General features: G+C 38.3%; 1 protein-coding gene across 1 annotated transcript in view; it reads right to left on the bottom strand.

The window, feature by feature from the left end:
• The window catches only part of MATCAP2 (microtubule associated tyrosine carboxypeptidase 2), an 86639-nt gene that overhangs the window by 66526 nt on the left and 5080 nt on the right, over positions 1-15033 (bottom strand). The window contains exon 2 of the mRNA XM_070787845.1: positions 12067-12136. The gene's annotated coding sequence lies outside the window, so the exon portion shown is untranslated. The remainder of the gene's footprint in view (positions 1-12066; positions 12137-15033) is intronic.

The following is a 15033-nucleotide window of genomic DNA, read 5'->3' as shown; positions in this document are numbered from 1 at the left end:
TCTTAAATATTCCTCAACTATGCCAAGCACTGTTTCACCTCATGACCTTTGCGATTTGGGGCTTTCCCCGCCTGGAATGCTCCCCCACCCCCAGCACCCACCCTGGCCTTGTGTCCACAGGACTAGCTCCTTCACTTCCCAGGACTTAATGTCACTTCTCATAGACCTTTCCTGGTCACTCAATTTAAAATTCTATTCCTTTCTCAGATTTCCTAGCTCCTTTCTCTGGTTTATTTTTTTCTCCTTAGCACTTAATATTATATAATTTATTATGTCTTTTACTGATTTATCTTGATTATTGTCTGTCTCCATCTCTAGAATAAAATTTCCATAAGTGCAGTAACTTTTGATTGCTCGCTGCTATATTTCTAGCAACTAGAATAGTGTCTGGCACACAGTATATACTCAATAAATCATTTGTAAGTTAATGAATCAGTAGATAATAGAAAGCTTGCATTTTCGATGATAATTCAAAGAAAAACAGAATGATATAAAATGGGCATGTGGATAAAGAACACATCTTCAGGTTAAACATTTGATAATAGTAAAGAGCAATGAATGCTTTGCATTCAGAAGAGCCGTTGTTCTTGCAACATATGTCCTAAGGGAAAACTGTGTAAATGAAACTTGTATACTTATCTTCCTTACATACCTTCCTTCTTTATATACCTAAAACTGAAACCTGCTTTCCAAGTTTGGTATAAATGCATGTTACCTCTGCAAATTTCTAATTCTTCAAGTCACTGCAATTTAAGAGGTGTAATTCTCAAAAAAAAAAAAAAAAGAAAGAAAAGAAAGAAAGATTAAAAGATGTTTCCAATTCATATGTTCAGAATCTAAAGAATTTACTCTGAATGTTTTTACTAAAACATGCATAATCAGATTGTCTACTTCCATTATATTTTGGAGAAACTAAGATGTATTAGTAATTCCACAGATATTTATTTATACACAAGAGACAGGGCTTAGTGCTTTTACAGTACATAAAAGACAATATATTTATCCACAATGTATTTATCCTTACTGACTAGCATGTGTGTGTATACACACACACAATAAAAGTTAGAAAATGATGTGCACTAAAGGTATCAGATCAGATCAGTCGCTCAGTCGTGTCCGACTCTTTACGACCCCATGAATTGCAGCACGCCAGGCCTCCCTGTCCATCACCAACTCCCGGAGTTCACTCAGACTCATGTCCATCGAGTCAGTGATGCCATCCAGCCATCTGATCTTCTGTCGTCCCCTTCTCCTCTTGCCCCCAATCTCTACCAGCATCAGAGTCTTTTCCAATGAGTCAACTCTTCGCATGACGTGGCCAAAGTACTGGAGTTTCAGCTTTAGCATCATTCCTTCCAAAGAAATCGCAGGGCTGATCTCCTTCAGAATGGACTGGCTGGATCTCCTTGCAGTCCAAGAGACTCTCAAGAGTCTTCTCCAACACCACAGTTCAAAAGCATCAATTCTTCGGCGCTCAGCCTTCTTCACAGTCCAACTCTCACATCCATACATGACCACAGGAAAAACCATAGCCTTGACTAGACGCACCTTTGTTGGCAAAGTAATGTCTCTGCTTTTCAATATGCTATCTAGGTTGGTCATAACTTTCATTCCAAGGAGTAAGCGTCTTTTAATTTCATGGCTGCAGCCACCATCTGTAGTGATTTTGGAGCCCAGAAATACCTCCCTCTTAAGTTAAACTTCCAAACTCATTCTATGAGGCCACCATCACCCTAATACCAAAACCTGACAAAGATCCCACAAAAAAAGAAAACTACAGGCCAATATCACTGATGAACATAGATGCAAAAATCCTTAACAAAATTCTAGCAATCAGAATCCAACAACACATTAAAAAGATCATATACCATGACCAAGTGGGCTTTATCCCAGGGATGCAAGGATTCTTCAATACCCGCAAATCAACCAATGTAATACACCACATTAACAAATTGAAAAATAAAAACCATATGATTATCTCAATAGATGCAGAGAAAGCCTTTGACAAAATTCAACATCCATTTATGATAAAAACTCTCCAGAAAGCAGGAATAGAAGGAACATACCTCAACATAATAAAAGCTATATATGACAAACCCACAGCAAACATTATCCTCAATGGTGAAAAATTGAAAGCATTTCCTCTAAAGTCAGGAACAAGACAAGGGTGCCCACTTTCACCATTACTATTCAACATAGTTTTGGAAGTTTTGGCCACAGCAATCAGAGCAGAAAAAGAAATAAAAGGAATCCAAATTGGAAAAGAAGAAGTAAAACTCTCACTGTTTGCAGATGACGTGATCCTCTACATAGAAAGCCCTAAAGACTTCACCAGAAAATTACTAGAACTAATCAATGATTATAGTAAAGTTGCAGGATATAAAATCAACACACAGAAATCCCTTGCATTCCTATACACTAATAATGAGAAAACAAAGAGAAATTAAGGAAACAATTCCATTCACCATTGCAACGGAAAGAATAAAATACTTAGGAATATATTTACCTAAAGAAACTAAAGACCTGTATATAGAAAACTATAAAACACTGGTGAAAGAAATCAAAGAGGACTCTAATAGATGGAGAAATATACCATGTTCATGGATTGGAAGAATCAATATAGTGAAAATGAGTATACTACCCAAAGCAATTTATAGATTCAATGCAATCCCTATCAAGCTACCAATGGTATTCTTCACAGAGCTAGAACAAATAATTTCACAATTTGTATGGAAATACAAAAAACCTCGAATAGCCAAAGCTCTCTTGAGAAAGAAGAATGGAACTGGAGGAATCAACCTACCTGACTTCAGGCTCTACTACAAAGTCACAGTCATCAAGACAGTATGGTACTGGCACAAAGACAGAAATATAGATCAATGGAACAAAATAGAAAGCCCAGAGATAAATCCAGGCACATATGGACACCTTATCTTTGACAAAGGAGGCAAGAATATACAATGGATTAAAGACAATCTCTTTAACAAGTGGTGCTGGGAAAACTGGTCAACCACTTGTAAAAGAATGAAACTAGAGCACTTTCTAACACCATACACAAAAATAAACTCAAAATGGATTAAAGATCTAAACGTAAGATCAGAAACTATAAAACTCCTAGAGGAGAACATAGGCAAAACACTTTCTGACATACATCACAGCAGGATCCTCTATGACCCACCTCCCAGAATATTGGAAATAAAAGCAAAAATAAACAAATGGGACCTAATTAAACTTAAAAGCTTCTGCACAACAAAGGAAACTATAAGCAAGGTGAAAAGACAGCCTTCAGAATGGGAGAAAATAATAGCAAATGAAGTAATGGACAAACAACTAATCTCAAAAATATATAAGCAACTCCTACAGCTCAATTCCAGAAAAATAAATGACCCAATCAAAAAATGGGCCAAAGAACTAAATAGACATTTCTCCAAAGAAGACATACAGATGGCTAACAAACACATGAAAAGATGCTCAACATCACTCATTATCAGAGAAATGCAAATCAAAACCACAATGAGGTACCATTTCACGCCAGTCAGAATGGCTGCGATCCAAAAGTCTACAAGCAATAAATGCTGGAGAGGGTGTGGAGAAAAGGGAACCCTCTTACACTGTTGGTGGGAATGCAAACTAGTACAGCCACTATGGAGAACAGTGTGGAGATTCCTTAAAAAACTGGAAATAGAACTGCCTTATGATCCAGCAATCCCACTGCTGGGCATATATACTGAGGAAACCAGAATTGAAAGAGACACGTGTACCCCAATGTTCATCTCATCACTGTTTATAATAGCCAGGACATGGAAGCAACCTAGATGTCCATCAACAGATGAATGGATAAGAAAGCTGTGGGACATATACACAATAGAGTATTACTCAGCCATTAAAAAGAATACATTTGAATCAGTTCTAATGAGGTGGATGAAACTGGAGCCTATTATACAGAGTGAAGTAAGCCAGAAAGAAAAACACCAATACAGTATACTAACGCATATATATGGAATTTAAAAAGATGGTAACAATAACCCTGTGTACGAGATAGCAAAAGAGACACTGATGTATAGAACAGTCTTTTGGACTCTGTGGGAGAGGGAGAGGGTGGGATGATTTGGGAGAATGGCATTGAAATATGTATAATATCATATATGGAACCAGTCGCCAGTCCAGGTTCGATGAACGATACTGGATGCTTGGGGCTGGTGCACTGGGACGACCCAGGGGGATGGTATGGGGAGGGAGGAGGGAGGAGGGTTCAGGATGGGGAACACATGTATACCTGTGGCGGATTCATTTTGATATTTGGCAAAACCAATACAATATTGTAAAGTTTAAAAATAAAATTAAATGCTTTAAATAAAATAAAATAAAATATAGTTTATATTGCCTGCAGATAACAGTAATTTTTTTCTTCCTTTCCAACTCTGTAAACTTTTTCTTTTCACTTGCTACACTATATATTTCAGTTATAAATCAATCCTCTCATTTTTGATTCTACACCTCACCTATCTACTGATCTTTTAGTGTTTCCAACATGAATTAACTGCCTTTTACAGTGGGGGTATGAAAAAATAGATAATATTGAATAAAACTGATGATAGTGAAATGGAATGGGATGTATAAAACAGAGAAATTAATGTATTTAATAGAACAAACATTGTTGACTAAATGGTTCCTAAAAATAACTCTTTAAAAGAGTTATTTTAAAAATGTTTTGAGTATTTTAAATAAGAATAAAATTATTTAAAATTAAAAAAAAAAAGAAATACCTCCCTCTTAAACATTTCATTAAACTTAAGAATTGTGCAACTCTTTGCAACCCCATGGACTATACAGTCCATGGATTTCTCCAGGCCAGAATACTGGAGTGGGTAGCCTTTCCCTTCTCCAGGGGACCTTCCCAACCCAGGGGTCAAACACAGGTCTCCCACATTGTAGGTGGATTCTTTACCAGCTGAGCCACCAGGGAAGCCCAAGAATACTGGAGTGGGTAGCCTATCCCTTCTCCAGAAGCTACCAGGGAAGCCGAGCTATCGGGGAAGCCCTTGATGCCCCTGTAGTTAGTTCATTTAGAATATTATTTCTTCTTTATGTTAAAAATTATTTCTATGTTCACCCTACCAATTTTTCTTGTGGATCATTTTGATTTATAAACATTTTCAGTGATAAATACTATTAATACATAGAGGTACATATCAATTAATTCAAAGCATTAATAAAAGATATTCTTTGTGTACTATTAGGCACTGAAGTACTCTTACTGACAAATTCATGAAAACAAAGAGTTTATCTAGTTACTTACAAAGCTAGTACTGTTATCAGCTTCTTTTACCATTCCCACCCATGTCATCATTCATCCTCATCAAGCTTTGTGCATCTGCTTTGTTAATTATTGATTCATGCTGCGCCTGCTTAGTATTTCCATTGGATACAGCATCTGCAGCTGTCCACTTGGCTGCTTTTGAGTCAGCATTGTTTTTACATATCCGCCAGAACAATGAACAATTCCATCTTTTAAAGAAACTTTCCTTCCTACTTGTCTCTATATAAACTTCATTTTCAAAGCACTGATTGCAAAATAAAGTTAAGAATTATTAAAATTGCTTTTAATAATTTGTTTACCTCTAAGAATACACCTCCCCCCTTTTGAAAGTCTTACTAAACCTAAGTTTTCCAGTAATAGCCAAGAATGCTATTGCACTTTTCCTGCTGCAGCATTATACTTCACTTTTTTAATGTTTACTTTTATGTTCAGTACCAGCATTGTATCGTGGATCATTTCAATTTCTGATTCTCTTTAACGATCATTTCCATTAAACTCTAGATTTAAAAAATCATAGAAAAATAGATATTTTTCACAGAAATATTGTTTTTTATGTTATGAGTAAAGAGCTTATATTTTTCTTATTTTTTTCAGTAGCTTATTTAATTAACTCATCTATTAACATGTATATTTCATGTTTGAATCACATGGCAAGCTTCTGCTGCTGCTAAGTCGCTCCAGTCGTGTCCGACTCTGTGTGACCCCATAGACGGCAGCCCACCAGGTTCCCCTGTCCCTGGGATTCTCCAGGCAAGAACACTGGAGTGGGTTGCCATTTCCTTCTCCAATGCATGAAAGTGAAAAGTGAAAGTGAAGTCACTTAGTCGTGTCCAACTCATAGCGACCCCATGGACTGCAGCCCACCAGGCTCCTCCGTCCATGGGATTTTCCAGGCAAGAGTACTGGAGTTGCCATTTCCTTCTCCGCATGGCAAGCTACTCGTAGTCAATGGAGTTTCAGGACAAAAGTCAGTTGAAACATCTCTGTAGTAAGAGAGGATCAGATTTTTTTTTTTTTTTTTAAGAAAAAAATCAACATCTTCCTTTTTAAAGGTTTAGAATATATGTGATCATTAACCTGGGTCATAAAACCCAGGAAAGAAGAAATAAGAATGGTGAAGACTGGAGAAGGTTGCTAGTATTGCTAATGCCAGTGGAGAGACAAATAACTATAATATTTCACTTTCTACAGAAAAAGTTCATTTTGTTGAGAGCAGATCAAGTATATGTTTCTCTTGAAATTGAAAAAAAGTTTAATTTCTTAAGAAGAAGTTATCTTAGTAATGAAAAAAAACAGGACATTAAAAAATATTTGTTTACTTTTAAATTTCAGATAAGAGTTTAAAAGAATGAGAAGAAGCTTCTAGAAAATACTTTTTACTTTCCTCCTTGTTCTCTTGGAAGCAATTTATAACATTCTGTGTCTTTGGAAATATATGAATTGAGGAAAATTAATCTGCAGTTTGGTGTTATAAAAGAATAGAGAAACTCTAGTTGCAATATTCCAGATTCTAACAAGCATTAACAGAAGCCTCAGGACAGCTGTAAACAATGTTCCCTGATACATAAAAGTTAAAAAAAATCCAGGCAAAGTTGGTTTCTATAGGTTTAAAAAATTTTTTTTCAGTGCTATTTGAATGCTTTTGGGATGTCTGTATTGAGAGAATGGAACATGTTCAGTATGTCTTTTTCAGGAGAATGAAAAGCATAAAGAATAAATAAAGAATGCCTTGTGAAATGCCTTTGCCTTTTCACGTCAATGAAAATAGAACAGCACAAAAATTCTGGGAAACACTATGATATTTTTTGATAGGATGTTTTATTGTAAATAAGGGAAGAAGGATATTTTTAAATCAGACAACAGAAATATTGTTTATCTTAATTACATTTTGAAGAACTCAAGATGTGCATTAATATACTCCTTCCACAGATATTTATTAATTATTTATACTGCATACATACAAGAAAGATTCTGCATACGGGAAGATATGCGTACTGGTACTTCATACATACATACGTACACATGATATACATGTATCAGGCAGTCCTTGGGCACACACCTCAGGAATGCTGTGGTGAATAAATCAAATAGAGTCCTAGTTCTCTTGGAACTTACAGTGGGAGAAACAACAATCAAGTAAACAAATGATGTGGGCTTCCCTGGTGGCTCACTGTAAAGAATTCCACTGCCAACGCAGAAGACATGAGTTTGATCCCTGGGTCAGGAAGATCCCCTGGAGAAGGAAATGGCAACCCACTCCAGTATTCTTGCCTAGGAAATCCCATGGACAAAGGAGCCTGGTGGGCCACAGTCCATGGGGTCGCAAAAGAGTAGGACCTGATTATCGACTGAACAACAAACAAATGATGTAATATCAAATACAAATATGTGCTATGAGAAATAGTACTGTACATCTCTAGTATACTGGAGATGGTGACTTGAAGTACGGAGGGGTCAGAAAAAGCCTCAGAAGAAGTGACTATTGAGCTGAGACTTGAAGGATACAGACAAAGAGTCGGACACGATTGAGCAACTGAACTGACTGACTTGAAGGATAAGAAAATGTCAGCCACAAGACATTTCGCGTAGAGGGAGGATTCAAGCATTCATAGTAGAGGGAACTGCAAAGGCAAAAAAGCCCAGAGATGGGCATGATCTTATCCTGATTCTGGGGCTATGTGAAGGTCAGCATGGTTGGAAGCCAGTGAACTGGGGAAAAGTGGTAGGAGAAAAGATCTCAGAGGTAGGCAGGGGTTAAGGAAAGGAGTTTGGACTTTTTTCTAAGTGCAATCAGAAGCCACTGGTGGATTTAAAACACAGCTGTGTTTTTGTTTTTAAAGATAGCACTAACTGTTCTGAGAACAACGGAAAAGAGGATGAGAGTGGAAGCAGGGAAACCAGACAGGAAACTCTTGCAGTGGGTCCAGTGATGGTGATGGTGGCTTAGAGTGTAACGGAAGCTCTAGAGAGGAAGAGAAGTAAAAGACCCAGGGTATACTTGGAGGCAGAGTTGATAGGTAGGTTGGGTATATGGATAGCGTAGGAGGAAAGGAAGAAGGAATTGACGATGACTCCTAGGATTTTGGCTTGAACAACTGGGTAGATAGTGGTACCATTTATGGAAATAGAGAAGATTGGAGAAAGAATAGGTTTAGTGGGGAAATTTCATTTTGGATTTGTTAAGTTTAATATACTAGTTAAAAGTCTAAGTCAAGATTTCATCTAGTTAGTTGAATATTCTTATTCAGAACTCAAGGAAGAGATCATGCCAAAGAAATAAATTTGGGAACCATCAGTATATGGAAGGTATTTTAAGTCAGTGGAACTGATGAGATCACCCAGTGGGTGTGTGTAGGTACACAAGAGCAACCAGGGTAGAATTTAAAGTTCTCAGTCACTTAGTTGTGGAGCAGAGGAAAAGGAGCCAACAGAGTTGTTCACACATACATCACACACATAGATCTTCCTCAACTTATGATGGGGTTATGTCCCAATAAACACAACCTAAGTCAAAAATGCATTTGATGTACCTAACCTACCCAACATTATTGCCTAGCCTAGCCTACCTTAAACATGCTCTGAACAATTATATTAGGCTACAGTTGGGCAAAATTATCTAACATGAGGCCTATTATATAATAAAATGATGAATATCTCTTGTAATTTATTGAGTACTGTACTGGAAATTAAAACCAGAACAGTTGTATGGGTACTGATTATCCTTCGGATCAGAGGGCTGATGGAATGGCATCTTGGTGCAACTATGCAGCATTATGAGAAAGCATTGTACTGCTTACTGGTAGTCCAGGAAAAAGATCAAAATCCCAAGTACTGTTTCTACTAAAAGCATGTTGCTTTTGCATTTCTATAAAGTCCAGTTATCGTAAGTAGAACCATCATAAATCAGGGACTCTGCACACATACACACACACAGATAAATTTATAATAACTATGTAACTATAACTTATATGCAGAGTACATCATGAGAAACGCTCATGTGGAAGAAACACAAACTGGAATCAAGATTGCCGGGAGAAATATCAATAACCTCAGATATGCAGATGACACCACCCTTATGGCAGAAAGTGAAGAGGAACTCAAAAGCCTCTTGATGAAAGTGAAAGTGGAGAGTGAAAAAGTTGGCTTAAAGCTCAACATTCAGAAAACGAAGATCATGGCATCCGGTCCCACCACTTCATGGGAAATAGATGGGGAAACAGTGGAAACAGTGTCAGACTTTATTTTTCTGGGCTCCAAAATCACTGCAGATGGTGACTGCAGCCATGAAATTAAAAGATGCTTACTCCTTGGAAGGAAAGTTATGACCAACCTAGATAGCATATTCAAAAGCAGAGACATTACTTTGCCAACAAAGGTTCATAGTCAAGGCTATGGTTTTTCCTGTGGTCACGTATGGATGTGAGAGTTGGACTGTGAAGAAGGCTGAGCGCCGAAGAATTGATGCTTTTGAACCGTGGTGTTGGAGAAGACTCTTGAGAGTCCCTTGGACTGCAAGAAGATCCAACCAGTCCATTCTGAAGGAGATCAGCCCTGGGATTTCTTTGGAAGGAATGATGCTAAAGCTGAAACTCCAGTACTTTGGCCATCTCATGCAAAGAGTTGACTCACTGGAGAAGACTCTGATGCTGGGAGGGATTGGAGGCAGGAGGAGAAGGGGACGACAGAGGATGAGATGGCTGGATGGCATCACTGACTTGATGGATGTGAGTCTGAGTGAACTCCGGGAGTTGGTGATGGACAGGGAGGCCTGGCGTGCCGCGATTCACGGGGTCGCAAAGAGTCGGACATGACTGAGCGACTGATCTGATCTGATCTAATCTAACAGCTACATATGTAAATGTGTGTGTGTGTATGTATGTCTAAGTTTTTGTTCTTTAGCTGCTAAGTTGTGTCTGACTCTTTGTGACCCCATGGACTGTATAGCCTGCCAGGCTCCTTTGTCCATGGGACTTCGCAGACAAGAATACTGGAGTGGATTGCCATGTGTCTTCTCCTGAGGGAGGAATCGAACCCACGTCTCCTGCACTGCAGGCAGATTCTTTATCATCTGAGCCACTGGAAGAAGGTTACATATTGGCAAATTAAATGCAGCTTGTTCGGCACCTTTCAAAGATAGATGAACTACTTAGTGTGTGGCCTCATAGAAAACGGCAAGATAGAAAGTCAGGGCTAATACACACATAGGCATGGCTACAAATGAACTACATTTTCAATTGGACCAAGAGTTGGAGGAGGGTCAGAGAGGGCTTGCAGGTTTCGTAAGCAAGAGGAGCAGTGGAAAAGAGATAAGGATTTGATATTTCAATCAGGAGGCCAGTTTGGGGATTTGAAATCTTGAAGATGGAGCACTTTCTGGTGCACAAGTAGAAGAGGTCAGCAGAGGTGGAAGGTTTGTGGAATGATGAGGTCAGAGTGTAGGAGGCTGTGTTCACAGACAAATTATCAGCAAACATTTCTTGAGGGCTCAGTACCTGTCAGTCATGAATGGTGCTGAGAAAGATGTGAGAAGCAGGGGAGATGAGAATGAAAGTGAATGTCAGGAACCCTAACATTTGGAAGGGTTAATGACTGAGGAGAAGAACCAAGCAACAAGTTTGGAAGGATTATGTGAAGTGTTTGGAAACTCAAGAAGTTCATGATAGACATCACTGGAGTACAATAAACCTTCTTGTTTCAAATTTAAGAATATTTTATTTTTGAGGTTCCATAAAGAGAGTTTGATGTTTAAGAAACATGGACTTCTGTTATTCTTTACTAATTAAGAGCTACTTTTATATGCATGTGTGCTAAGTTGCTTCAGTCATGTTCTACTCTTTGGAACTCCATGGACTGTAGCCTGCCAGGCTCCTCTGTTCATGGGATTCTCCAGGCAATAATACTGGAGTGGGTTGCCATGCCCTCTTCCAGGGGATCTTCCCAACCCAGAGATGGAACCCACCTCTCTTATGTCTCTTGCATTGGCAGGTGGGTTCTTTGCCACTAATGCCACTTGGAAGGCCCACTTTTCTTTTATATGGGATTGCTAAAAAATGTAAAAATAGGGACTTAATTGATGGTCCAATGTTTAGGACTCCAAGCTTTCACTGACCAGGGTCCAGGCTCAGTCCCCGGCTGGGAAACTAAATCCCACAAGGTGCAATGTGGAAATATTTTTTTTTAATTAAAAAATAGGTTCTGTGATTATAGCTTTGAGAAATCTAGGTATGGAAAAGTAAAGGTAGCAATATATATATTATAGTGCAGTAAGTACATAAAAGAATTCATCTTTATGAAAGGATTTACTATGGCCCTATTGCAAAGTTTAAAAAAAAAAAATAATAAAAAGAATGGAATGACTCCCTTAATGCCCTTATAAACCACTTGAGAAAGTAAAAAGGAGATGAAAGCTATAAATTTTAACAAAAGTTGATTGGATAAAGGGAACATGACTGTAGTTGGATTGACTTTTGGAAATAATACAGTATGTTAGAAAACACACAATCCGTTCTCCCTCAATTTGGAATATGAAACAGTTTCATTGATTAAATTAGAAGAGAAAAACATCTGATGTTAAGAACCCTTAAAACTGTTTATACCCTTAAAATATGATACTAATGTGCATTAATGGCAGATACTGTAAGAAATAAACTATCCCATTTAGTAAACATGTATATGACAACACTTGATGATTCTTATTTCTTCATTATAATAAATGTATAAAAGAAGTGGCCCTTCAGCCAGATAACCTGAAGTAGAGATCTTGACCTTAATCCTTCTTGCCACTGCTTTATGGTTAGATCTTGGCCTTTTTGACGCCTGTAAAAATAAGAATATTTATTTCATTGTATTATTTTGTGAATGAAATGAGAATGTGTATGAAAGTACTTTGAAAAATTAACTGTACATACGTAACATAACACGTGTCCTTACTGAGGTAAATGCTTTAGACTTTTTCTGTTTTTCTGCCCTCCATTAATTTTATCTGTGAAAAAACGATCACTATTTCCTTTGTTGAAGAAAAAGGATCTTTGAAGGAGCAAATATTGATTTACTAGGGCAGCATTTAATTTCTAGTCATCTTTGCTTCAGAGCGTTGATTCTATATTTAAATTAATACAACAAGCTGTGGTCTTTATCTAAATAACTTGGAAGATTGTGGTTTTTATTTAAATAATTACAGAAACACTTTTGATGACTTTCAGAATACTAATGTAATTAGGGCAAACTGTATAGTCTAACTACTAATAATCATGTGAACATAACATGTATTTTCTTTCCTAATTTAGCAATTAAAAAATTTTTTTAAGAAAGCAATTTTAAGGTTGCAATTTATTCAGCACTATATATATAGCTCAAGAACACATTTACATTATTATTTTGTCTTTTGTGATGAAAATAAATTAACTGAAATGTCAAGATCATAAGCAGGATTTAAAGTCAGGCAGATCTGGTTCAAATTTTTAGGTGATAGTCTTAAACCAAATAGCCTCTTTGTATCAGTTTCCCCCATCTCTAAAAATGGAATACTAGTTATCTTAAATGCATTCATTTAACAAATATCTATTGAACTCATGTGCACTCAGGGTGCTAGGTAATAGCTATAAACACAAGTCCCTGCCATTCCATTGCTTAAACACATAATTAAAATAACCCCATATAAATGGTAAGTGCAATGAAGAAAACATATCAGAATAATAGGATAGAAAGTGGCTTGGGGGCAAAGAGAAGTGGTGTGGCCACCTGATCAGGGAAGTCTTCTTTGAAGAAGTAGCACATTTAAGCTTAGACCCAATTAACAAGGAGAAGCCATGGGTAGATCTAGGAATGTCCAGAGGGTGGAAAGTTCTTGATGCAGGAAAAATTTTGGCATATTTTTATGACTAGAAGAAAGGCTTATGAGGCTGGAGACTAGTGGAAAAAAGGTAAAGTATTGTGATATTTTCACATGATGTACATGCCGGGCTGAATGAGTCACAAGTTGGAATCAAGATGGCAGGAGAAATATCAATAACCTCAGATATGCAGATGACACCACCCTAATGGCAGAAAGCAAGGAGGAACTAAAGAGTTTCTTGATGAAGGTGAAAGAGGAGAGTGAAAAAGCTGGCTTAAAACTCAACATTCAGAAAACTAAGGCCATGGCATCTGGTCCCATCACTTCATGGCAAATAGATGGGGAAACAATGGAAACAGTGACAGACTTTATTTTCTTGGGCTCCAAAATCACTGCGGGCAGTGACTGCAGCCATGAAATTAAAAGATGCTTGCTCCTTGGAAGGAAAGCTATGAAAAACCTACACAGCGTATTGAAAAGCAGAGCCATCACGTGGCCGACAAAGGTCCATATAGTCAAAGCTGTGGTTTTTATAGCAGTCCTGTATGGACGTAAGAAGAAGGCTGAGTGCTGAAGAATTAATGTTTTTAAACTGTGGTGCTGGAGAAGACTCTTGAGAATCCCTTGGAGAGCAAGGAGACCAATCCTAAAGGAAATCAAACCAGAATATTCACTGAAGGACTGATGCTGAAGCTGAAGCTCCAATACTCTGGCCACCTGATGTGAAGGGCTGACTCATTGGAAAAGACCCTGATGCTGGGAAAGATTGAAAAGGCGGGAGGAGAAGGGGGTGACAGAAGATGAGATGTTTGGATGGCATCACTGACTTAATGGACATGAGTCTGAACAACTCTGGGAGATAGTGATGGACAGGGAAGCCTGGCATGCTTCAGTCCATGGGTTGCAAAGAGTTGGACATGACTTAGAAACTCTATAACAATTGTGATATTTGGGCCTCCCCAGGGGATGCTAGTGGTAAAGAACCTGCCTGCCAATGCAGAAGACATAAGGGATGTGGGTTTGACCCCTGGGTAATGGAGATGCCCTGGAGGAGGGCATGGCAAACCACTTCAGTTTTCTTGCCTGGAGAATCCCCACAGAGAGAGGAGCCTGGTGGGCTACAGTCCATAGGGTCACAAAGAGTCGGACATGACTGAAGTGACTTAGCACACGTGTACATTGTGATATTTGGAGAATATTAGGATACTAGGTGGAGAAGGAAATGGCAACCCATTCCAGTGTTCTTGCCTGGAGAATCTCAGGAACGGGGGAGCCTGGTGGGCTGCCATCTATGGGGTCGCACAGAGTCGGACACCACTGAAGCAACTTAGCAGTAGCAGCAGCAGCAGGATACTAGGAGAGGAAGGTTAGTCCCAGATCATGTAGGGCCCTGTAGGTATGATAAAGAATTTGCATATTTTCCTACTTGCAACAGAAGACATAAACTGGATCTACACAAGAAATTGACACTGTATAATTTACAATTTAAAAAGCTCCTAGAAAAGGGAACCCTCTTACACTGTTGGTGGGAATGCAAACTAGTACAGCCACTATGGAGAACAGTGTGGAGATTCCTTAAAAAACTGGAAATAGAACTGCCTTATGATCCAGCAATCCCACTGCTGGGCATACACACTGAGGAAACCAGAAGGGAAAGAGACACGTGTACCCCAATGTTCATAGCAGCACTGTTTATAATAGCCAGGACATGGAAGCAACTTAGATGTCCATCAGCAGATGAATGGATAAGAAAGCTGTGGTACATATACACAATGGAGTATTACTCAGCCATTAAAAAGAATACATTTGAATCAGTTCTAATGAGGTGGATGAAACTGGAGCCTATTATACAGAGTGAAGTAAGCCAGAAGGAAAAACA

Source organism: Bos indicus, chromosome 4, assembly GCF_029378745.1.
Source record: "Bos indicus isolate NIAB-ARS_2022 breed Sahiwal x Tharparkar chromosome 4, NIAB-ARS_B.indTharparkar_mat_pri_1.0, whole genome shotgun sequence".
Taxonomy (NCBI): domain Eukaryota; kingdom Metazoa; phylum Chordata; class Mammalia; order Artiodactyla; family Bovidae; genus Bos; species Bos indicus.
Note: the sequence above shows the minus strand (reverse complement) of the source record. Positions and strands in the feature narration are given on the sequence as shown.